Source organism: Mytilus californianus, unplaced genomic scaffold (assembly GCF_021869535.1).
Source record: "Mytilus californianus isolate M0D057914Y unplaced genomic scaffold, xbMytCali1.0.p SCAF_3, whole genome shotgun sequence".
Classification (NCBI taxonomy): Eukaryota; Metazoa; Mollusca; class Bivalvia; order Mytilida; family Mytilidae; genus Mytilus; species Mytilus californianus.
This window is the reverse complement of record NW_026262679.1, coordinates 5594695-5622182: the sequence shown is the minus strand read 5'-3', so window position 1 is coordinate 5622182 and position 27488 is coordinate 5594695. Positions and strand designations below refer to the sequence as shown.

General features: G+C 32.0%; 1 long non-coding RNA gene across 42 annotated transcripts in view; it reads left to right on the top strand.

The window, feature by feature from the left end:
• Nucleotides 1-5806, top strand: part of LOC127733879 (uncharacterized) — a 118736-nt gene extending 112930 nt beyond the window's left edge. For 33 of the 42 annotated variants that reach the window (XR_007997229.1, XR_007997252.1, XR_007997251.1 and 30 more), the window contains 5 exons: nt 3437-3516; nt 3743-3822; nt 4386-4462; nt 5136-5212; nt 5514-5806. This is a non-coding gene — a long non-coding RNA (uncharacterized LOC127733879). Of the gene's footprint in view, nt 1-848; nt 915-1993; nt 2068-3030; nt 3097-3436; nt 3517-3742; nt 3823-4385; nt 4463-5135; nt 5213-5513 lie in introns of those variants that run through there. The other 9 variants (XR_007997230.1, XR_007997235.1, XR_007997234.1 and 6 more) reach the window with 3 other exon arrangements.
• The last annotated feature ends 21682 nt before the right edge of the window (nt 5807-27488 follow it).

The following is a 27488-nucleotide window of genomic DNA, read 5'->3' as shown; positions in this document are numbered from 1 at the left end:
TCGTCTTTTATGCCTGTTTAAGGGACGATTATGGTATACTGCAGGAATAATTTTACTATATAGTTAAGTGTGCCTAAAATTGGCCGGCGGCCCAAAAAATATTTGGAAATGTTTTAGTTACCATTTTAGGCAACTTTAATTTTTTCATAGTTTTGTTGTCATAGCGTTTTAAAATCTGGATCAGAATGCTGTCAACGCATACATTTTTAATGCGTTGATCCTGCAAATAGGATGGATAGTCAATAGAAGAATATCACAATTTATTAATTAACAACGATTCAATTATGTCAACATTTGGTTAACGATTTAAGCAGCGGAAAGGGACCCCTCAGATACAATTATTTTTTGCTATGACGCCTTCTATCGACAGCAAAAAATAAAGTAGACTTTCAAGACGTCATTATTAATTGGACTATTGTTAAAGCAGATCGCCCAGCAGTTGGATAAAAGATGCTTTATGTCAAAATGGGTCTCGTAAAAGCAGACCTCCCCAGAGAGCAAACTTTAGATTTTGATGTAACATTGATGAATTTAATGGGCGCTGATCTCGTAAAAGCAGATCACCCAGCAGAGCCGGTTATATAATATGATGAAAACTTGTTTTATAGTAAAAAGTATTTAATTTTATGTCAGGCTCTATTTCATTATCAACCAATTTGAAACTTTATTACAAATTGGTCTAAAAAAAAAATTTCTTCAAATTTATACTCTAATGAAGTATATTCTTATGAGAATTATAGTAATTATAAATATTCTTGTCCAACATGCAAAAGATTAAATTCTGAATTAATTGCAACAGCAAATAGTCTCTATTTACAGCTGATATTAATTTCTAGTTTTTGTTAAAGATGCTGCACTCCTAGACGGAGAAGATGGTAACTTCATGGTAGATAGCACATGAGGAGGAGTCGCATGTAAGTATTTGGTCATTACAATTGTACTTAAAACTATGTTTATATTTGTTAGGTATTAAAAATCAGTTTTTCCTGAAACAAATTGAAGCTTTATAACAAATTGGTCTAAAATTTCTTTTATTCAAATTTATGCTTTAATGATGTATATTTTAATAAGAATGTATAGTAATTGTATATATACTTCTCTCTAATTTAGTATTTAACATAAATCATGCATCACATTAATTTCTGAATTGATTGCAACAGCAAAAAGTCTTGATTTAAAGCTGAAACTAATAAAAAATTTTGAGCTCACATTAATGTGAGCTTTTGCCATCACTTGGCGTCCGTCGTCGTCGTCCGTCTGGTGTAAACTATTTCAAAAATCTTCTCCTCTGAAACTACTGAACCAATTCCAACCAAACTTAAGCTGAATGATCCTTAGGGTATCTAGAATTAAGTTTGTGTTTTATTTTCTGTTTCGTCAAAAAACATGGCCAACATGGTTAAAAATAGAAAATAGGGGTAAAATGCAGTTTTTGGCTTTTATCTCAAAAACTAAAGCATTTAGAGGAACTCTGACATGGGGGTAAAAGTGTTCTTGTACGTCGAGAAATATAGCCACTATGGCTAAAATGGAACATAGGGGTAAAATGCATTTTTTTGCTTTTGAAGAAAATATGACAGATGCAAATAACATTTAAATGGCATTTTTAAGCCACTCATTAATATATATTGAAAAGCAAAAATAATCATTGATGAAAGATTTAAGCAAAACATTACAGGTGAGCGATTCCTGCTCTTGAGAGCCTCTTGTTCTTAAAACTATGTTTATGTTTGTTAGGTAATAAAAATCTGTTTTTCCTGAAACAACAGCCTGAAGCTTTATAACTAATTTGTCTAAAATTTCCTCTTTTTTTTCAAATTTATACTCTTAAGTAATATATTTATATAAGAATGTTTTGTATTTGTTTTTAGACTTGTTGCCCGGTTAAGGAGTTGACATAAAACATGCATCACATTAATTTCTGAATTAATTGCAACAGCAAAAAGTCTCTATTTAAAGCTGAAACTAATTTTAAAGTTTTTGTTTTTGTTAGATACAGCCTAAATATGTGACAGTCCTATACCATGAAGAATAGTTCCATTGAAGTTCAAGAGGATGATGTCGCATGTAGGTATTTGGTCATTACAAATGTTCTTTAAGCTATGTTTATATGTGTTAGGTAATAAAAATCAGTTTTTCCTGGAATAGCAGGAAACTTTATTACAAATTGGTCTACAATTTCGTCTTTTATGCCTGTTTAAGGGACGATTATGGTATACTGCAGGAATAATTTTACTATATAGTTAAGTGGGCCTAAAATTGGCCGGTGGCCCAAAAAATATTTGGAAATGTTTTAGTTACCATTTTAGGCAACTTTTAATTTTTTCATAGTTTTGTTGTCATAGCGTTTTAAAATCTGGATCAGAATGCTGTCAACGCATACATTTTTAATGTGGTGATCCTGCAAATAGGATGGATAGTCAATAGAAGAATATCACAATTTATTAATTAACAACGATTCAATTATGTCAACGTTTGGTTAACGATTTAAGCAGCGGAAAGGGACCCCTCAGATACAATTATTTTTTGCTATGACGCCTTCTAACGACAGCAAAAAATAAAGTAGACTTTCAAGACGTCATTATTAATTGGACTATTGTTAAAGCAGATCGCCCAGCAGTTGGATAAAAAGATGCTTTATGTCAAAATGGGTCTTGTAAAAGCAGACCTCCCCAGAGAACAAACTTTAGATTTTGATGTAACATTGATGAATTTAATGGGCGCTGATCTCGTAAAAGCAGATCACCCAGCAGAGCCGGTTATATAATATGATGAAAACTTGTTTTATAGTAAAAAGTATTTAATTTTATGTCAGGCTCTATTTCATTATCAACCAATTTGAAACTTTATTACAAATTGGTCTAAAAAAAAATTTTCTTCAAATTTATACTCTAATGAAGTATATTCTTATGAGAATTATAGTAATTATAAATATTCTTGTCCAACATGCAAAAGATTAAATTCTGAATTAATTGCAACAGCAAATAGTCTCTATTTACAGCTGATATTAATTTCTAGTTTTTGTTAAAGATGCTGCACTCCTAGACAGAGAAGATGGTAACTTCATGGTAGATAGCACATGAGGAGGAGTCGCATGTAAGTATTTGGTCATTACAATTGTACTTAAAACTATGTTTATATTTGGGAGACAATAAAAAATTGGTTTAAAATTATTTTTATTCAAATTTAGACTCTAAATGAGGTATATTTTAATAAGAATGTATAGTTATTGTTAATTAATTGTAAATTAATTGTCCCTAATTTAAGATTTGACATAAAACATGCATCACATTAATTTCTGAATTAATTATACCATCGTTTTGAAACGGGGGTATACTGTTTTACCTCTGTCTGTCAGTGCATCCATCCGTCCGTCCGTCCATGCATCCGTCAGCTTTTTAAAGCTGATACTAATTTAAAAATTTTCTTTTAACAGATAGAACTCAGATATGTTCCACTCCCACACAATGAAGATGGTTTCATGGTAGATAGATAGCACATTGGGATTAGTAGCATGTAGGTATTTGGTCATTACAATTGTACTTTTAACTGTTTATATGTGTTGGGTAATAAAAAATCAGTTTTCCCTATCTAATGAAGTATATTTTAACAAGAATGTGTAGTAATTGTAAATATACTTGTGTCCAATTTAGGATTTGATATTTATTTTATAATTGATTGCAACAGCCAATAGTCTCTATTTAAAGCTGATAGTAATTTATGATTTTTGTTTTTATTACAGATACAGCCTAAATATGTTACACTCCTAGACAATGCAGATGGTTTCATGGTAGATCGATCGCATATGAGGATCAGTAGCATGTAGGTATTTGGTATTACTTTGTTTATATGTGTCCGGTAACAAAAATCAGTTTTTCCTGGAACAACAGCTTAAATTGATTTTATTACAAATTGTTCTAAAATTTCTTTTATTCAAATTTATACTCTTATAAAGTATATTTTAATGAAAATTAATAGAAATCGCTTACATACCTCTCTCCAAATTAGGATTTGGCATAAAAATAAACAACAGTTTCATGGTATATATATATATATATATAGCACACGAAGATAAAGTAGCATGTAGGTATTTTCTCATTATAATTGTACTTTTAACTCTTTTTATATGTGTTAGGTAACAAAAATCAGTTTTTCCCTGGAACAACTTGAAATTTTATTACAAATTGGTCTAAAATTTCTTTGAATCAAATATTTACTGTAATGAGGTATATTTTGATAAGAAAGTATAGTAATAGTAATTATACTAGTCTCCAATTTAGGATTTGACATAAAACATGCATCACATTAATTTCTGAATTGATTGCAACAGCAAATATTCTCTATTTAAAGCTGATACTAATTTACAATTTTTGTTTTTGTTACAGATACAGCCTAAATATGTTAACACTCCTCGACAATGAAGATGGTTTCATTGTAGATAGCACATTAGGATGTGTCACATGTAGGTATTTATTCATTACAATTGTTCTTTAAACTATGTTTATATTTATAAGGTATTAAAAATCAGTTTTCACTGAAACAACAGATTGAAGTTTAGTCTTTAGAACAAAATGGTCTACAATTTCTTTTATTCAAATTTATTCTTTAATGAAGTATATTTTAATAAGTATGCAGCGTAATTGTAATTATTACACTTCATGTCAAAATGCCAGATTTTGATTGGTTAATACGAGGGAGACAATTTACTCTATCCTATGGCAAATACTCTATTACCCTTCACGGAGACGCTTGATCAAGTGTGCGCTTTATTAAATACAGAATGGTTATGTACAAGACGTCATAGTTTATTACTTTGAATTTGAAATTTAATAGACAGTAATAACAGAACATTCAGTATAATAAATTAAATAACGCATATCTGAGAGGGTGATAGAGCAGATTGTTATCCCTCGAAAAGACATTGTCAACCTTAGCTTCGCCTCAGTTGGCAATGTTTTCTCGCGGTAACAATCTGCTCTATCACCCTCTCAGCTATGTGTTATTTATATAATATACCTCTCCAACTTAGGATTTGACATAAAACATACATCACATTAATTTCTGAATTGATTGCAGCAGCATAAAGTCTTGATTTTGAAGCTGAAACTAATTTATAATTTTTGTTTTTGTTGCAGATACAGCCTAAATATGTAACGCTCCTATACCATGAAAGATGCTTCCATTGTAGAAAGCACATTAGGATGAATCACATGTAGGTATTTGGTCATTACAATTGTTCTTAAAACTATGTTTGTATTTGTTAGGTATTAAAAATCGGTTTTTCCTGGAAGAACAGCTTGAAATTTATTTACAAATTGGTCCTACATTTCTTTTATTGAAATATTCACTGTAATGAGGTATATTTAAATAAGAATGCATAGTGATTATAAAAACACTTGTCTCCAATTTAGGATTTGACATAAAACATGCATCACATTATTTCTGAATTGATTGCAACAGCAAAAAGTAGATTTAAAGCTGAAATTAATGAATATTTTTTGTTTTTGTTACAGATACAGCCTACATATGTAACACTCCTATACCATGAAAGATGCTTCCATTGTAGATAGCACATTAGGATGAGTTCCTGTATAGATTGACCGTGTTAACTCGTTTTAGTTAGTTGTTCCTTGACGGCTGGGACGTCTATGATAGAGATTTTGCCATTATATGGTATTGCACATTAAATACAATGAAATGCTCATCAATTTTAAATGTTACGATTTTCTTTCTGTATTATACTATATATGCTTATCCTTGTATGCATGATTATTATTTTGATAAAGATAAAATCCGATGTCTAGGTTTTCGGCAATATGAATATATTGTTTGTTTTGTCTAAGCCTATATATTTATTGGAAAGATTCGTAAATGAAATTTATTTGACAAAACCAAAGATTGGATTTGTATGTACTATACAAATCCTTGACAATTATACCCCTTCAATGGTGATGCACATGTCCACCCATCCTTTTGTCCTGTCTCAAGTTGGCTTTCCACTGATGAATCACAATTTGCCTAATGTCATCTGAGACTACTATAACACTGTGTTATAGTAGTCTCAGATGTCATGGACAACAATAAAATGCAGGTCAAGTTTGATTTTGAAATTTTATCTTTGAATAAGGCATACCTGAGTTACCTTTAGAGGTGTAATACCACAAAATAATGGCAAAATCAAAAGCTCAAACACACCAAACGAATGGATAACAACTGTCATATTCCTGACTTGGTACAGGCATTTTCTTATGTAGAAAATGGCGGATTAAACGGGTTTTATAGCTAGCTAAACCTCTCACTTGTATGACAGTCGCATAAAATTCCATTATATTGACAACGATGTGTGGCCAAAACAAATAGACATAATAGGTAAAAATGTCAAAAATAGGGGTACAGCACTGAGCAGTCAACATTGTGTCATAATCTTAATTACTATAAAACAAAAACAAAAAGATGTAACAAAGAAACGCAAAAAGGCATATAGACGAAGCACATCAGCAAAAATGAGAGACAAGAATACAAACACTAGTAACCCGACCTTAGCTTGATCGCCCAAAAAGGTATTAACACTATCAAGGATTTTTGTATAGTAATACCAGAGACATATAACACAATTATTATATGTCTCTGGTATTACTATACAAATCCTTGACGTTATTTAAAAAAGATTAATGAAGATTTGATAAGGATTGACAAAAATTAAAAATTGTTATTAATCCATTTCAATCCATATCAAATTATTTTAATGCCAGTCAAATAAATTCCCTTGTGGTCATTCAAGTTAGTTTCAGATGTGGTTAAGCTGTGTCGAACTAATTGGCCACGCCCCCGTTGAACCATTTCAAAATGGCTTTAACTCGTTTTAAACAGTGTTTGTACAGGTAAATGGCCCGAGAACACAGTTATTTCGTAGTGCATTTCTTTTAGACAATAAATTCAAATTAAAAAAATCGCACCTGCTCTATCTCAAAAAGATTTTTACAGTGTAGTGTACTATTATTGATACAAATAATATCAAAATTATAGAAACTTCTACCAGCTCTAACTCAAAATATTGACAATTCTGTGTTAAGGGGGGCTAAAATTCAGTTTGACAGCTTCAGACATTCTAATTTTTGACCTTTTTTAACAGGACCAAATCACTACTTAACATAAAGATTCAGCACCCAAATTTTTTTAACATGTAATTTCATCCCCTTAATATTTCATGCATAAAATATCAAGAAATAAATTGGGAAAGTGTATAAAAAAAAAATGCAAGTTATACACTGTTCACACTAGGGACTATATTCGTAGACAACGAAAACCAAAGGACGATAACTGTGTCCTTGGACCTAATAGGATAGAAAGACTTGACCAATTTTAATAAAACTTTACATGACTTAAGCTTAGGAAATTATAAGATAGTTGGCCAAGTGTCATGGCCATAGGATATATATTATAGAAACTAGGGTCATTCTAATATTGAAATTTGGGTGTTTATTTTTGACGTTTAAATCAAATATTTTCAACTGTCAAGATTTTGGCCTAAAAAATTTAAATATTGCAAAAATTTGCTTTTTAAATACTCTTGAATATAATATAATAAGTATTAAAAGCAACGAAACACTCATTTGATTTATTAGATTTATCGCAGCTATTCAAAAGTCAAATTTATATGAGCCTGTGCCTGAAAATAGAGAATTTCGAATTAAGGGAAGCCTTACATAAACATGCATTTTTTTCAACTAATTTGAAGTTTTTGAAGTTTTTTGACCATACATTATTCTTCCATATATATTAAATGTACTTTAAATGTAAAGAAAAGTTACAAAAAGCATACCACATGAGTATAAAATGGTCTTAGGCCATGTAAGACTGAGAATTATTTAGAGTTGATTTAGGCCGTAGCCCATATTTACATATAAAAATGCACACAGAGGCTATAAGAAATGGAAATTTGTTACTTTTTGCTCATTTCTATGCTGAGATGTTATGATACAAGAAGTCTAATTGCAAAAGGACTCTTGAATTCAACTTTTTTTTGCAGACAGTATGGTCTGATGACCAGTTTTTCACTTTTCAATGGAAAACTTGCATGTAGTTTTAGTCTCAATTGGCATATATTTGAACCACTTACTATCCTAAAGAAGAAAATTATGGTAGCATATGAAATGAATAGGGTGTACTGATCATTGTAAAGTGTTTTTTTTTTTACAGATTTAGTGAAATATTTGTGATGGACTACAGATTTTATGTACAAAGCTCTTCACATTTCACATACATCAAACAGGCCGTTTAACCAGGGACATAAATACAAATATTCTGCACATTTTTTTTGTGATAATCTACTTTTCTCTAGATTCAGAGTTCACAAATGGTAAATTAAATTTGATTTAAGCATAGAAACACAAATATCAGGAACATAAAAAGCTGTCAGATAGAAATTCAGCATGGCTCTTAGGCATAAAGTGGAAACTGCTTTAAAATGCTTATTTTAGCCGTATAATGCCAAAATGGGACATTTTAACAGAATTTCTGTCAAACAAAGATGTAAATCCTTTACTTTTATTGAGTTTGACAAATTGAAACCTGCAAACCATTCAGGAAAGTTGCCAAAGTACAGAATCTACGTTTACGGAATTCATCTCTTAGGCCCGAGAACACAGTTATTTCGTAGTGCATTTCTTTTAGACAATAAATTCAAATTAAAAAAATCGCACCTGCTCTATCTCAAAAAGATTTTTACAGTGTAGTGTACTATTATTGATACAAATAATATCAAAATTATAGAAACTTCTACCAGCTCTAACTCAAAATATTGACAATTCTGTGTTAAGGGGGGCTAAAATTCAGTTTGACAGCTTCAGACATTCTAATTTTTGACCTTTTTTAACAGGACCAAATCACTACTTAACATAAAGATTCAGCACCCAAATTTTTTTAACATGTAATTTCATCCCCTTACTTAATATTTCATGCATAAAATATCAAGAAATAAATTGGGAAAGTGTATAAAAAAAAATGCAAGTTATACACTGTTCACACTAGGGACTATATTAGACAACGAAAACCAAAGGACGATAACTGTGTCCTTGGACCAAATCACTCAAGTAATACAAACCCGATGTATCTATCGTTTATTTGTATCAAACTTTATCGATTTTAGATATCATACTAATTAAAGTAACATGCTTCAAAATTAAAATAAATGAATGAACAGTACATATAAGCAGAGACATATGTCTCTGATATAAGTAAATTAAAAAAACTTTAAAATATCGATGCTCGATTAAAAAAATGCAAAAATTGTGAATCTGTTAAAAATAAAATAGTAAGATGTATAACATAATTTTAATTTGCCTAAATGCAGTAGCTCTTTATCTCACAAATTCGTTTCATAGATTGCTAACTGATATGAGAACTCGTGGCATGTAAGTAACGTGTGGTTTCTTGCAAATACTTGCGAAAAAATAAAAAACGGGAAGGAGAATTAGAAGGTCGTAATTGCGCTCATTGGCGCGAACCTAGAAGTGAAAGATACAATTTTACACAGTGAAAGATACAATTTTACACAGTTTGAAGGGATTATTAAAACATATTATGTTATTTCCGCAATGTTGCTGTCATATAATTTGATTAACTATATTTTAGCAGTAATTATTGAATAAAAATTAATTGGCTGTTCCAAGGATTTGGCTGTTTTGAATAAAATATTTCATCTAGGTGCTCTCGTTGAAGTCCGCGTTACATATTCAAATGAATTTCATTGGTCGCAACGTTTGCAAACTTTCAATCCAGGTGTTCTCATTGAAGTCCGCGTTCATTCAATAGGATACCAGAGGATACACAATATTGTGACCCGACCGTGCAAGGGCTGTATAGCCAGTCAAGGTCGTTAAAAACTTCCATACATATACAATATTGTAAATTATTTAATCCGTTTTTCTCTAGGATGTCCGCGTTAACAAAAATAATTTAGAAAAATAACACACTTATGATTCTTCCCATACAACAAAACTGTGTTTTTCGCAAAGCATAATTACTTTCTACTGATGATCCGAATACTACTTTATTAGAATAAAATTCAAGCATACAAAAGCCTGTTGTATTTGTCACAAATATATGGTCGATTTTCAATGTATGCATGAATTTTTTTTATTAGTTGTTAGTGGCTTTGAACTAGCTATCAATAACTGCGAGTACTCTCAGATCTGTAAAGTATTTTTTTGTTGTTTGGATGTACAAGTACCCGGCCACGTCCACTTGTATTTGTAGTATTTGTATTTTTATCCATCTGATGAGTAAAGCCTCTTTCAACTGATTTTTATAGTTCGTTCTTATGTTGTACTGTTACACCACTGTCCCAGGTTAGGGGGGGTTTGGGATCCCGCTAACATGTTTAACCCCGCCACATTCTGTATGTATGTGCCTGTCCCAAGTCAGGAGCCTGTAATTCAGTGGTTGTCGTTTGTTTATGTGTTACATATTTGTTTCTTGTTCATTTTTTGTACATAAATTAGGCCGTTAGTTTTCTCGTTTGAATTGTTTTACATTGTCAGTTCGGGGCCTTTTATAGCTGACTGTGCGGTATGGGCTTTGCTCATTGTTGACGGCCGTACGGTGGCCTATAGTTGTTAATTTCTGTGTCATTTGGTCTCTTGTGGAGAGTTGTCTCGTTGGCAATCATACCACATCTTCTTTTTTATATTATATTACAATAAAGAGTTATTTACTTATGCTGAATAGCTATAATATAAGACATAGCTGGAAACAGTATCATAAAGAAAAAAAGTAAGTAGCTTGAAATAACTGCGAGTACTCAAACCCTACCACGACCGGTCTGTGCTATGATACACATGATACATGCAGTACAATGCTAGTTTCAGTAATATTTGATAACTAAATAGGCAATCACAATACATGTCATACGTGTATCTTTTTTTCAAAACAAATATGCAACGAAAATACTCGCAATTTTTAAAACAATACAGATAATCACAATTCACCAAGGACGTATGCGCCGCGGTGTACTTCTATTAATGCCATTTTGCGCACTTCTTATGACATGTCAGGGAAACATAAGTCTTTATCATTATCATTATTATCAAAATGCATTTTATTCCTCATGAAAATAAATTTTACTTATCTTCTTAAATCAACAATTGATCAACTCGAACTTTGAAACAGTTACATAATCATATCTTTTTCGCAGCCTTAATTTTAAGTAATTAAATCCAAATCATTATCCAATAAACTAAAAGTAATACTCCTATATTTTTCATTAATTAAGCAGTGAATAAATAGAAGGACTTCATGGAATAACAAAAAAAAACTCACAGACAGTTAAAGGCATTTTTGAAAACATGAAAATTGAATATAACAATTTTTATATTATATGATAATCTGGCGCTAAAACCTAACGGGAAGTCGTCATTTGCCCGAATTATGATTATAATCTATCAGTTGTTTTTCTGTTTTGTATCGATCTGATGAGTTAAACCTTTTCCAACGGTTTTTTTATTTTTATTTTTATAATTTTGGCCCGTATACATTCTGGATGTGCCTGTCCCAAGTCGGGAGACTGTACAATGACAGATCCTGGGGTGTTCCGGGGGTCGGAACCCCTTTTGTTTGATGATCCATGCTTTTGAATGGGGACATATGATTGGAACCCCCTTTCTTTAAACAGCTGGATCCGCCCCGGCTGTAATCAGTGGTTGTTGTTCAAATTTGTTGCTGTATATCATTTTTGTTTTTCGTTTTTGTCGAGCCTGCGACTTTTGTCGCAGAAAGCTCGACATAGGGATAGTGATCCGGTTGCGGCGGCGGCGTTAGCTAACTTCTTAAAGCTTTGTATTTTAGAAGGTGGAAGACCTGGATGCTTCATACTTTGTATATAGATGCCTTATGTTACGAAGTTTCCGTCTGTCACATGTCCATTGTCCATGACCTCATTTTCATGGTTCAGTGACTACTTGAAAAAAAATTTAATATTTTTTGTAATGTTAATTTCTCTCTTATAATGAGTAATTGGATAACTATATTTGGTATGTGCGTACCTTGCAAGGTCCTTATGCCCGTCAGACAGTTTTCACTTGACCTCGACCTGATTTCATGGATCAGTGAACAAGGTTAAGTTTTGGTGGTCAAGTCCATATCTCAGATACTAGAAGCAATAGGTCTAGCATATTCGGTGTATGGAAGGACTGTAAGGTGTACATGTCCAACTGGCAGGTGTCATCTGACCTTGACCTCATTTTCATGGTTTAGTGGTTATAGTTAAGTTTTTGTGTTTTGGTCTGTTTTTCTTATACTGTATGCAATAGGGCTACTATATTTGGTGTATGGAATGATTGTAAGGTGTACATGTCTAGCTGGCAGGTGTCTTCTGACCTTGACCTCATTTTCATGGTTCAGTGGTCAATGTTAAATTTTTGACTTTTGGTCTTTTTTCTAATACTATATGCAATAGGTCAACTATATTTGGTGTATGGAAATATTTTATGATGTACATGTCAGTCTGGTCGGTTTTATTTGACCTTGACCTCATTTTCACGGTTCATAGCTCAGTGTTAAGTTTTGTGTTTTAGTCTGTTTTTCTATTACTATAAGCAATAGGTCAACTATATTTGTTGTATGGAAGGATTGCAAGCTGTACATGTCTGCCTGGCATGGTTCATCTGACCTTGACCTCATTTTCATGGTTCATTAGTCAATGTTTAGTTTTCTTGGTTAAGTCTGTATCTTAGAAACTATAAGCAATAGGTCAACTATATTTAGTGTATTGAATGATTGTAAGGTGTACATGTATTTCTTGTTTGGTTTATATGACCTTGACCTCATTTTCTTTGATCATGTTAAGTTTATGTGATAGTTGTAGTAAAGCTTTATATTTAGAACTATCAACATAATATCAATGATTAGTAAAGAAGGCGAGACATTTCAGCGTGTGCACTCTTGTTATATAATAGTATTCTACATAAATCAGACCGTTAGTTTTTCGTTTGAACTGTTTAACATTTGTCATTTCGGGGACTTTTATAGCTGACTATGCGTTAAGGGTTTAGCTCGTTGTTGAAGGCCATACGGTGATCTAGAGTTCTTTAACTTATATGTCACTTGGTCTGTGGTGGAGAGTTGTATCAATGTCAACCATACCACATCTTCTTATTTTCATATGAACATTATAATTGATTTTCGATGTAATATTAAATATACAGAGGTAAATGAATTACCAGCACTGCGTAACGTTTCTAGACTATCCACTTAGGATTGATAACAATTATTTAACGAATGCCAAACAAAAAATTTTGAAAATTCACCGATTTATAACAATACATCTTTTGATTTAAAGTAATTACATTTAGTTAACACAAAATTATCATAAGCAGAGGCATATACACACTATGTAAATGTCTCTGTTATAAGAAAGACAAAATTAAGCTTTTACGACCTAATGTGTGTCCATCTAATCAAACGAAAAAGGAATTAGTCTATTATGTCGTCAACTCTTTTAATTGCGTATGTAATAATTAGCGTTTGTTTTCTAAATTATTTTTTTTTTTTTTTTTTTTTTTTTTTTTTTTTTTTTTATTTTCTCAACACTCAGATTGGTGTGAACTTGCCAGTCCCTTACTTATTTGAAAATACTAATACAATATACAACCGTAGTGGTTGAGAATGTTAATTTGGGTTTAGTGTGCTAAAAGAGTGCTTACATACTGCTTAGAAGAATGAAAAAGGAGAGATAAGCCACTTTATTTATAATACGGAATTTTAATTTGAAAAATTGAAAAATTTTCTCATCTATCATCTAGCCCAGTTTTTTGACTGATTGATAGATGGCTTTTGTTCACTTTATCATCATCGTGCTATTTTGAGAAAGTTTTTCGATATTTTATTTCTGCAATAAAAAACATGATTATTTTAATCTTATCATTAACAAAACAATATATATTAACAAGTATAGTTTAACTAAGTACAATTTAAATTTAAATAAATTTCCTATTGTTCCTATTGTTGTTTCTTTCTAGTTCCCTATAGATAACTGATTCTGTTGTTGTTATATATCTATGTAGTATAGCGCGGCGCAACCCACACTGACTACTCGTTTTTTTTTCCATCCCGTTTTAATTCCCTTTTTGGTTGACTGGTTATTTCCACTTTAAATTTTAATTTTGGGCATTAGGAGACTAAACGGGTATAAAACCCTATTAAAGTTAAGCTCTAACATAGTAGTCTCCCAATCCCGTCATCCAATTTTATTTTTTATTTTTGCTATTTATGTTGTCTTTATCTTCTTTCTTTGCTATCTTGTATCCTTTGATATTATTTCTTTCTAATTTTTGTTTAATTATATTTCCGGTATATTTCTTTATCCTTATGGTACTTCATTTGTAATTTGTACAGATTTAGTGTGTCTCCAAAATGCCTACAGGCCCAAACTGCATGTGTATATCCATATATTATAGGCATTAGTTCCGTTTTTATGTCTACCAGTAGAAGTGATTTTTTACTTATTTCAAAGTTTGGGTCTTCTGACTGACCATTTTGTATCACATAAGTTCTAAACATTTTTAGTTCCTTACAGTCTATAAATAGATGTTCATATGTTTCAAGCTGTCTATTACAGTATTTACATTTTGGATCTATGCCTCTTATTCCTCTATCTATTTGTTTTTCTCCCGTTAATACAGCTCTGTGTATTATTTTATAAATAAATTCTCTGTGAATATCATTTTTGATGTCAGCTACTTTTTGCCAAATATTTGTAAATTCTATTTCTTTATTTTTTTCTTCTACTGTTATTAAATTTTTCCTTTGTCCAATGATTTCATAATAAATATCTTTTAGCGTAATGTTTTCTGTTAATTTGATTTTACTTCTGTATTGTATATATATTTCTTTTAAAATTTTTGAATTTTTCCCAAATTGTTCTGAGTGGCTATATTTATTTTCTGCTAATTCCGGCATTAATTCTCTTGTTGTTATCCCTAGAAAATACGTATATAGGGTTTTCCAGATTGTTGGTTTTCCTATGATCATATCACTAATTTTTTGTAGCCACATGGCATTGATCCTTTCCTCAAAATCAGGCATTTGAATTCCCCCCTCTTTTTTCTTTTTATTCAAAGTTGTTCTTTTTATTAGCTCTGGACCATTCCATATGAATTTGTATAATGCTCTATTTATCCTACTTTTTATTTCTTGAGTTGGTAAAATTATTCTTGCTACAAACCAGGCTTTGCTCAACATATATGTATTTATTATTTGTACTTTTGAGTATATATCTATATTTCTGTTTTCCCATTCCTTACATGTTTTTGCTATTGCTTCTACTATTGGATTCCAGTTTTTTTCCATTTTATTTTCCCCAAATTTTATCCCTAGCACTTTAACATTTTCCTTAATTAAATCCTTTATCTGTCGATTAAAGATTGTTTTTTTTCTTCCTATTTCTAATATTTCTGTTTTGGATTCATTTATTTTTGACCCCGATACCTCGCCAAATCTTTTAAATTCTTTTACTAGTTGATCGTAATCTGAAATTTCTGTTGTTATGGTGGAGCAGTCATCTGCGTGTTGGAATAGTGCGCATTTTTCTTTCCTGTTTGGCAGGTTTATTCCTTTTATGTCTTTCGAGTTTCTAATGTTTGAGGCCAAAGGTTCTATAATTAATGCATAAATTGTCATAGATAAAGAGCACCCTTGTCTTATTGAACGTTCTATTTTTATTTCTTTTGTAAGATGACCGTTAATCTGTATCGTACTCTTTATGTCTTTATAAATAATCTCAATCCACCTTATTATGCCTGGGGGGAAATTCATTTTTTTCAGTACTTGAATAGTATAGTTATGCTCCACTCTATCAAATGCCTTTTCTTGGTCAAAAGATACAAGATAGCCATTCCAATCATTTATTTCCATAAGTTCTATGATTGAATCTATCCCATATATGTTTTCCGTGATTTTTTTATTTGGCCCTGCCCCTGTCTGGTTTACATCGACTAGTTGATTGATTATTTTTGCCATTTTTTTTTGTTAGGGTCTTCGTTATAATTTTGTAGTCAAAACATAGTAAACTTATAGGTCGCCATTGTTTCAAATCTCTAAAATTTCCTTTATTCTTGTAGCTGAGAGTTATAATTCCAGTTTTCATCGATTCCGTCATTTCCCCTGTTAAATATATATTATTTATGACTTCTGTCAGATCTTCACCTATGATATCCCAACATTCAACATAGAATGCTTTCCCTAGACCATCTATTCCTGGTGTTTTATTATTTTGAAAATCTTTTGTATTTTTGAAGCATTCTTCATTTGTCATAATTGGGTTCAAATGAACCCAATCCGCCTCCTCCAATTTTTTTAGTTTGACCCCTTCCAAATAGTCCATTATTTTTTCGTTTTCTATTTTTTGGCTACTATATAATCCTTTATAAAAGTCTCTGACAATGTTTATTATTTCTTCTTTGTTTTCCCTTAATATCCCATTTTTGTCATAAAGTTCTCTTATTTCTTTTTTTATACCCCTTTTCTCTTCAGCTAATTCAAAAATTTCTAAATCTCCATTGTAATATTCCTCCCTTGATCTTATTATAACTCCTTTTTTTTTGTTATCATCTAATATTGCTATTTCTTTTTTTATTTTATTTATTCTTTCATTAGATATATCATTTTTATTCTTATTTTCTTCTTCTTCTAGTTGTTGTATCAGACCCTTGTATTTGCACTTTTCTTTTGTTGCCATAACCTTACTGTAGTTTATTGTTATATCCTTTATTGACTTTTTTCCTTTTTCCCACCAATCTAAAATATTCATTTTTAATTTCTCCTTTCCCCATGACTTCCAAAAATTTCTTATCAATTCTGTATATTTCTTTTGTTGTAGCAGAGATTCATTAAGTTTCCAGAATCCTGTTCCCCATTTTGTATGGCCAATTAATATTCTTAGTTTATAACCTTTGTGGTCGGATCTTGCAAAGGGTGTATATAATGTTTCTTTTATTTTATTACAGATATGTTTGGATAAATAAATTCTGTCTATTCTTGTTGCGGAACTATTGTCAAAAAAAGCGTTTGTTTTCTAAAAAGCTATTTAAGGAAATGATGATATCAAGAAGGTGTTTGTTAATGCTAAAACCTATGAATGTCGTGTGTTTCAATCTAGGTGCTCTCGTTGAAGTCCGCGTTATACATTCCAATGCATTTCATTGGTCGGTAGATTTGCAAACTTTCAATCCAGGTGTTTTCATTGAAGTCCGCGTTCATGTTTCAATAGAATACACAATATTGTAAAAGCAGAGACATAAATACACATATATGTCTCTGGTAAAAGTAAAATAGAATTAAGAAAAATATCATTTCAATGATTCTTCCCACCCAACCAAACATTTTCGTTATTATTGTTCAGGGAAATCATTTTATTAAGAAAGAATACATAAAGAAAATAAGATGTGGTATGATTTCCAACTCTCCACCACAGACCACATGACATATACAAGTTAACAACTTTTGATCACCAAATACCGCCAATGAAAACAGTATACTAGTAGAAATAAGGAAATGTGGTATGATTGCCCATGAGACAACTATCCACATAATAGGCAACAGTACGACCTATTGTTGTTAGTATTTATTTAAAAAAAAATGATTCGTTATTAGATAGAAATAATGAATTTGAAAAAGTCGAAATCAAGTTTTTAAATCTATCCCTTATTCAGTTTAGTCTTGTTTAAAGCTATTACATATAACAAATTAATTTACTTTGAAATTTCCGCTAAAAATATAATATATTTGTCACTGGTGCAAAAAGTACATTCACACTGGAACTTTAAAAAAAATAGGCGTGATATAATACGATGTTTTATTGGGAATATCGTACGAACAAGGTAACTCGCTGTATTCAGCAACTACCTCCATTTCCCAGGACCTAATATAGCAGTATACCTGGAGCTTATACATTCTAGCTTCAACAATAGAAAATGTGCCAAGCTCTAAATTGTCCGCCTCTAAAAAGGTTGTAATAACATTAAACAGTCTAGTCTGTCATACGATTTTGACAACATAAAAATTAGGAGATGTGCCCGGGTATGATTGCTAATTATACAGCTATCCATCAACGACTAAAGCGGGGCAAGGATGAAAACAGCTACATGTCACCGTTACATTAGATGTATGCATTTTATTTTATCCTTAGTATGTGTATATGATAAAATCCACTTAAATTTGTGAAAAAAATGAATTGCTTGTCGTTTTAATTAATTTTCCTGAAATGTTTTATGATAATTCTCTCTTTTTTACGTATAATATGAATACCGTGAATCAATGTTGAACTGCTAAATTTTTTTTAGAAATCTAAAAAAAAATCAACATGCATGTATATGTACAACACAATATTACTCTTATAGATGAGAAAAACATCTTTTTGAAAAAGTTCATCAATTGACTTGTTATGAAATTGTTTTGAAAATAATTGCGGGAAAAAGGCCGTTAAAATGCGAGAAGGAAACACTTTTTTTGCAGAAACGTGAACGAATTAAGGAACGTGCTACAAATAAAGATCTGCAATTGTTTGTAAATAACTCAAATTAACATTATCTTCTTATTTGTATATTAATCATGTTAAAATAAGAAAATAAAACGAAAAGTAGAGTATTGTGTGAATGACGCGATTTTGGTGACGATATTAAAGTCGCATACATAAACGAAAAGGAGATGAGATAGATACGTCGGAGAGACAGCAACTCAACTACACAACATAACAAAAGGTGAACTGTTGGCTCTTGTGTGCATCCTTTCCTTAGGATCATTTTGACTTAAAAAGGTATTATTAGTTTTGCCCGAACATTTGAAATTTCTTCATATTGATTTCATAATGAGGATAAATTCAGAAATGTGGAGTGAATTCGGAACGCATTATATTAGTTATATAACAATTTTCGGGGACGCTGTCGTTTAAAGTAAAAGTTAAAAATCTGCACGTGCATATATCCTTGTTCATATATTTATATCATATCGAATACTAGTATTCTCTCCCTAATAAGTCGTCTAAAAGTTGCCACTGGACGTTAAACAACCGATTAAAACAATTAATTCGTCTCATCCTAAGTTTTGTTATATTGTGTAAATAAAAAAAACTGCATTTAACAATTGCAGATTTAGACCATTTACACTGCAGTAAAGAGGCCGAAATAATGGGAAATACTTGTACACGTTATTCAGTCATACATGTACGTCACAAATACCTAGCTTTTCCTCGTGTAAATAAATTATTTTCATTGGTCTATTTTAAAATAATTTTAAATCAAACGATCATTTTATAAATAAAATGCATTCATTTGATGATTTAAATGGATGCTTTCTGCAATTTAAACATATTCTTGTTATGAGTTATATTTCCATTTCAATTCGTTTTTTCTCCAGTTATGGAGATTTTTGTTCCCCTAAAAAACATATTTTCCTCGGGCTATACCCTCAGAACATATAGTTATAATTATACTACAATACAGCGCACTATCCGAAATACTTTATAAATAAGAGTTCGCAATTATTGAAATCAAGTTGAAAAAGTATACAGATAACTTTTTTATCCCCGGCTTAGTATATTTCTAGGAGTTGGATTGGTTAACGCACGTCGTTACAAAACCCATAGCCCCTGGGTGTTGCTAACCCATATCCCCGGACGTTGCTACCCATTACATCGGGGAATTTCACGCGCGTTTTCCTTAGTTCCATGGTTGTTCCTTATGAAATATCGAATTCTGTAGATTTTCCATGATGTCTGTATAATTAAATTAATCCACTAACGATTTTATCTAATTATATCGATTATTTGCACTCATTTTAGTAAATGCATCACTATGCAGCCACATTGTCAATGAATGGTATTACTGACCTAGCTATGCAAATGACCCACGTTGACGTCACATCGTTTATGATGTAACTCTCACAACATGCGCGCCAAATTCGACCCATTTCAGTTTCTCTGTCTCTAGTTTAAAAACGTCTTATATTTGTCTACATGTAGGGTTCTACCAAAGGTACCCTACACCCCGTTAAAAATATGTCAAATTCCCAAATTTCAATAAAAAGATATTTAAAAAATGAAAAAAACGTTGCTTTCACGTTAAACTTTGTGGTAGAATTTCTCAAAAAATCGCAATATTTAGACTAAGACCGGGGATAAATTCGTTATCTACGTTCATATCCGTAGACATGAATATTTTAACACCCTTCAGTACCCTATACACCCTTCGGCTGCGCCTCAGGGTGTACTTGGATACTTCCGGGTGTTAAAATATCCATATCTACGGATATGAACGTAGATAACTTATAATACACAAGAATTCAGAATTCCTGAAAGTTAATACAGGCATAAATGTTCTTGCAAGAAAGAAAGCTACGAAAACAGAGAAAACAGTTTCTTAGAAATACTTTCCGAACTTCACTATTGAATTTTCTTTTGAGAAATGGTTTAATGCAAAATAGGTAACACCTGAATACTGTATTTTTACCCATCATGCATTTGGAATTGATAGCAAACTAATGGTAGTCTCTTTTACTGTATTCACATCTTATTCGACTAAAGGCCTTAATTACCATGTTTTATTGCGAAAAGACCGAAAAGACCATCGATCGCGTATTGCTGACGAATGTTAAATATTGATCACTATTTTCTATTTCCTTTTTTTATTGGGTTACTGGGTTTTTGTTATTGTTACGGATGAGGGATGGATAAATACCCTGCCACGTCCGGTCTGTGTTTTTGAATGTAGGTTTTTGAATCGATCTGAAGAGTTAAGCCTTTTTCAACTGATTTTTACAGTTTGTTCTTATGTTGTACTGTTTAATCACTGTCCAAGGTTAGGGGAGGATTGAGCACCCACAAACATGTTTAATGTGTAATGTTGTCATTTTAGCGGTATATTTAACATTGCCATAAAGCGCGAGGTTTTGTCCTTTTTGGCTTATAGCTTTTCATCTTTTTAATAAGCTTTGGATTTTCAAATATTTTGACCTCGAGCATCACTGAAGTGATATTGATTGTCGAAATGCGCATCTGGTGCAGAAAAATTGGTACCGTTTATGTTATTGGCTAGCCACAAAACCATTTTTTCTTAAAATGTCCTGTACCAAGTCAGGAATATGGCAGTTGTTATCTAATGGTAAGTTTCTATGTATGTTGAATTGTCGTTTGTTTTTTGTTGCATTTCAGTGTTTCTGTTGTTTCGTTGTTTTCCTGTTATAGTTTATGTGTTTCCCTCGGTTTTAGTTTGTAGCCCGGATTTGTTTTCTCTCAATCGATTTATGAATTTTGAACAGCGGTATACTGCTGTTGCTTTTATCTAACCCTCGTAATTCGTGTACTAGTAAAATTTACAAGATAAGAGGATGGCGTGTCTGTGGATTGAAGATTAGGAAGTTGAATCTGAAATGATATCCTCAGGCTTAAACTATGTTTAATACACGTGATTTGCGTTACCGTTATATCCGAGACAGTCCATGCGAAAAGGAACTAAAAAAGATTCTCGATAAACTTTACAGGACACGTTGTTAAAGTTCGTTAAAATATTTTTTAAAAACGATTTTATTCGAAAAAAATTGTTATCAATGTAAACATTCATAAAATTGTCAATTCTGTCCCAAATTTGTCAATTGCAACGGAAAAAGACGTACAAATATCTGAAAATTTATACTTAAGCAAGTGTAAAATCATGTGTTACCCACAATGCTATACTGAACAGAAACTTAACCATTGACGACACTATAGAGACAAAAGGTCAACAATTTCTAATGTATCTACCTTTGTTTAAAGAAAGGATGACAACATATAGGAAAATGCAAAAAATTTATGTCATCTCGTGTATTTGAAAGTGAAATTCAAGTTAAGTTGAGTTATTTAATATTATATATATAAACCGTCCTTGCACGGGAATTGGACCGTTACTTCCTTTGGGTGTATTGATATCTGTATTGTAAACGAGAGCCCTATCCCCACTGCTACCGAGGTGAACATCACGATGTAACGAGTTAAGACATTTAAACTATGCATGGAAAATGATTAAAATATATGAAATAATTCAGCAAAATCTCAATAAAACGGACAGAATCAATTTGCGCCAATTACAGTTTTGAAAAGGTATCAATTGCGCCACTCTCTATGTTTCTGATGGTATTAATTGCGCCAATAAATGGAATCAAATTGCGCCACATTTACCTGTATATTAGTAACAAACAAAGATGATGACTTTGTGTTGCGTAATGATTCAGAAAGCGGGATAATTTTATGTCACGGATACGAGGCTAATTTGAAATTTCTGTGTACAGTTTCAGAGAACTTTTTTGCTGATGGTACTTATAAATGTTGTCCAAAATATTTAAAAAAACTCTATACTATACATCGCTTTAAGAATGGACATTATATTCCATTAGTATTTTGTCTGTTACCGACAAAATCAGAGGCTTGTTACAAGAAAATCTTTTTCTTACTTGATGAAAGTTGCAAGAAGTTTAATCTGACCTTGAACATTAGCACCATTCATCTAGATTTTGAAGAACGAATGCATTAAACAGTAAGAGACATCTTTCCAAACGTCGTCATTAAGTCTTGTGGATTCCATCTTGGTCAGGCTTGGTGGAAAAAAACACAGAATTTGGGTCTTGGGAACGAATACAAGAAAAATGGAACCGTGACATTAGTAAATGGTTACACCATTATTTCGGATAAGGGTTCCTTAAACCAGAAGATGTGGGTGATAGCTTTGTTGAGGACTTAATTCCTGATATGCCAAGTGATTAGATGATTTTTTTATTGGCGCAAATGATACCTATAGTTATTAAAATGAAGTGGCGCAGAAGTAGCATTGGCGCAAATAAGTTGTGGCGCAAATGAGTTCATTTTTGGCGCAAAAAGATATCGCCCGTTTAGAATACAAAAACGAATAAAAGCCAGTTTGAAATGGTTTAACGGGGGCGTAGCCAATTAGTTCGACACAGCTTAACCACATTTGAAACTAACTTGAATGACCGCAAGGGAATCTATTTGACTGGCATTAAAATAATTTGATATTAATTGAAATAGATTAAACACAATTTTTATTTTTTGTCAATCTTTATCAAATCTTCATTATAATTGAGAATGGAAATGGGGAATGTGTCAAAGAGACAACAACCCGACCATAGAACAGACAACTGCAGAAGGTCACCAACAGGTCTTCAATGCAGCGAGAAATTCCCGCACCCGGAGGCGTCCTTCAGCTGGCCCCTAAACAAATATATATACTAGTTCAGTGATAATGAACGCCAGACTAAACTCCAAATTGTACACAAGAAATTAAATTTAAAATTAATACAAGACATACAAAGGCTAGAGGCTCCTGACTTGGGACAGGCGCAAAAATGCGGCGGGGTTAAACATGTTTATGAGATCTCAACCCTCCCCCTATACCTCTAGCCAATGTAGAAAAGTAAACGCATAACAATACGCACATTAAAATTCAGTTCAAGAGAAGTCCGAGTCTGATGTCGAAGATGTAACCAAAGAAAATAAAAAAAATGACAATAATACATAAATAACAACAGACTACTAGCAGTTAACTGACATGCCAGCTCCAGACTTCAATTCAACTGATTGAAAGATTATGTCTTCATCATATGAATATTAATCTTTTTTTAATAGTGTTAATACCTTTTTGGCCGATCAAGCTAAATTCGGGTTACTAGTGAAAAGATTTACCATAACACAAAAGCACAATGACGGGATGTATAAGTACAGAGCCACGTTATATGTAACAAAGAAACACAAAAAGGCATGACGGGATGTTGAAAATAAATAACTCAGCCTTAATAATCACAAAAATAAATGGTTTGTTCTGTGGTACTAGTAGTTCGAAAATAAATAACCTGACTTACACTGTATTGAAAATGAATAACTCGGCAGGTCTTTAAGCCATTTTATAAATGCTATTCGAAAGTATGAGGTGGCACCAGATTCTTCATAAAATTCATCTTTTTTTTTTTAAATTCGGGAAACACTTCCCCAATCTTTTAATAATAAAGGTATAAATGTTATTTAAATATACTTGAAATGTCTGAAAATGGGTTTCATTTAACTTGAGGTATATTGGCTCAGGAACACTTACCTCACTTTTATTACAGGGCTGTAACTACATTGAGGCAAATGCCTTTATGTAGGAAATTTTAAAACCAAAAGCTTGTCTTCATATCAAATTGTTTTCACAGCAAGTGTTTGCAAGAAGCAAGTTCTGTTCTCCCTTGGACGTAGCACCTGTTTTTTCGGGATCACTGTTTCTTTAAATTTGTCTTTTGTTCATTGATTGCCCTTCTGTATACTCTTAGTGTTGCATTCCTTTTGTGATTTAGTAATTTTGTTTTCAACTTGATCATAAGATTTATTTTATTAAAGACTTTTTAGCTAATTTTACAACTTAACTACTTTAAATTGTATCCCAGTTAAGAGCTACATCAAGTTGTAATTGAAATGTTTTATTAAAAATTACTTGACATAGTTATATCACTGATAATCAGCCCCCTCTTAACTTAATATGAATAAAACCCCATATAATTTACAGGTATAAAAGATTTAAATTCTGCATGCCGAAACAAAAAAAAACAAAAAAACAAAAAAAAAAAAAACCAGCAGCCACTGGAATGTGAATAACATTTTTACTTTATTCTTCATATTGGTCTTTTGATGTTGTCCATAAAAACTTAAGTCTTACGCTGAATCTATACATTTTGCTTTAAGCATGTTGAGACCAAAATATTGTCAAAATATTATTTAAACAGAACTTGCGTTTTCAGAATAAGAAAGGGTCTGGGAACACCCAGAAAGCACGGTTTTGCATCATTTGTTCTATAGTTTCTTTGGGCCTTCAACAGCTTCAAAACCCTTCAAAATTTTTTTGCCTCGCTCCGCTCGGCATAAATATATTTGGCAATACTTTTAAGAGGCTAGTCACAGCCCAACTCGATTACCGTGTATGTATGCAATACATGTATATGCAGTTTGGAAATCAGAAGATTCAATTCCGCAGAAATTTCTGTTTTCAAATATTATTAATATAGTTATGAAAATAAATAATCAGTCCCTTGTTTTAATGAAGATGAAAAATCTTGCTTCAACAGTGCAGAAAATAAATAATCTGTCCTCTTAGTTTACAAAAATAAATAACCGATCCAAAACAAATCCTCCTGGTCCCCTCCAGAATATCAAATGGTCGTCCTTTAAAACAGACTAAACAGTTAAAGTAATATTCATAAAGATAAATAAAAGAATCCTATAACACATTTTTAAAAAGATGATAAACAACGTCAGTACCCAGAATCTATACTTCAAGACCATTGTGTATTATTTGTGAAGTTGATAAGGAATATTTATCAACAAGGTCTTGGTACCTTCCGATGATTTTTATCAACTTTCTACTCAGACACTGGTGACGTTTTACAAAGTCTGAGTAGCAGCTGCAAGCTATTGAATACCGAATAAGTTGGGAAATATATATCCCATATGGAGGTGAAGTTGGTAATTTGCTACTGAGGTGGGGGAAATTGATGATTTCAAAATTAAAATCGTCTCGTTTGTCATAGATTCTGGTACTCCCGCATACTGATCACTTGTTCCTCTATGTAGAATGTTTTACCTTTTTGTTCACTATTAACCAAAATATGCCGTATGGTATCCCAAAGAAATAAATTTATAGCGTATGCTACCATTTTTATGTTGAAAAGCATTGTGAATTATTTCTTTTAGACGATTTTTCAATTTCATATAGGGAATGGTGGTATACAGGGTTGAAAAATCAAAAGTTTTGATAGAACTAATTTCAGAAAAAGATCGAGGTTTAAAATTATCCAGAAGTTCTTTAGAGTTTTTTAGAATCCATATGGTTAATACCACTACGTGTTTCAACAGTTTCACAGTATTTCTGGAGACCCTCTTTCACTGCGGACATAATTTATGTATTAATCAAAGTTGTACAAAAATCGAACATGTAAAAATGTTGTTAGTTTATAGTTGACTAGTTGACGCGTGTTTGGTACTTATAGTGCTCGAGTATCGCTTGGTACTTAAAGTGCTCGAGTATCGCTTGGTACTTATAGTGCTCGAGTATCGCTTGGTACTTATAGTGCTCGAGTATCGCTTGGTACTTATAGTGCTCGAGTATCGCTTGGTACTTATAGTGCTCGAGTATCGCTTGGTAGTACTGAGTATCGAATACCAAAATGATACTCGACTAATCGGTTTCCTATTAGAATGGTGTTGCCTTCTTGTCTTCATTTCTCGCAGAAATTGCTATAAACGTTCAGTTTATAGCACCCCCTCCCCCCCATTTCCCTTTTACATAATGTGTGGACCCATCCCCGAATATAAACAACAGGGAACTCAAAACTGACAGCGATTTTATGATAAATGAGGTCTGTATAAGGCACGGGGGAAGGGGTGGTGTGACTTCTGGCGTGCTGCTGAAATTTTAAAAAAAATCCCCTTTCATATATTGACGAAAACCAAAAATCTTATCCATGTTATAACTTATATATTTATATAGGAAGTAACCCACAGCCACCCCCGTGGTATAGGGAATATTGAGATAGGGGAGGTTAACTTGCCCTTTTTATTGATTTAAAAGTCGATTGGATATATGCAATATTTGAGGCAAAACATATGGCATATTGAAATGTGGTATACGGGACTTTCATTTGAAAGGATTGCACTTTTGGGATTTGGGATAATGCTAATACCCCCCCCCCCCCCTTTTTTTCCCCACTTAAAAAAAAACCCTAAACGCGAAAACAACATTGAAACTTTGAAAGAATTTAAATTATTTATTTACCACAATAACTGACTCATTTTCCATATCTTTATCAGGTACATGTATATATTGAAAGGTTATGCATATTGTTGTCAGTTATAAATCGAGATATATATACATGCAAGTAAATTTGTCATAAATATTAACCTGTAAGTTGCTTCATTATTTTTTATTTTGCGCGTTAATGTCTTCGTTTAACTGGACATTGCAGTTTTTACACACAAAATACCATTGACAAGCTGGAAGACACATTTATTATTTTCAGTTACTATTATCACATAAAGAAATTACGATTATCAAACAAGAAAAATGCCATCGAATTACGATTATCATCCCGAATTTTTCGACGGCAATTTTCTAAGCGCTTAGACAATTATAGTGCACCGTTACGATTCAAATATGATGTAATGGTATAGAAAAACCTTGCAGCTGAGTAACTCTTGACAACAACGGGCTTCATTTGATAAAAATGACTGAAAAGATTTTACCTATTTCTGCCGTCGCCATATTGGGATCGTCGTAATTCCAGTTACGATTATCAGTTTAACACCAGTGATTAGAAAAAATATATATCAGGACAGTCAATGAACGCCTTCCATACGTTGGTTCAATACTTTTTATACAATTTATGTATAAGCGTCATTTGAAAAATGTTTTGAATAAAGGAAACAT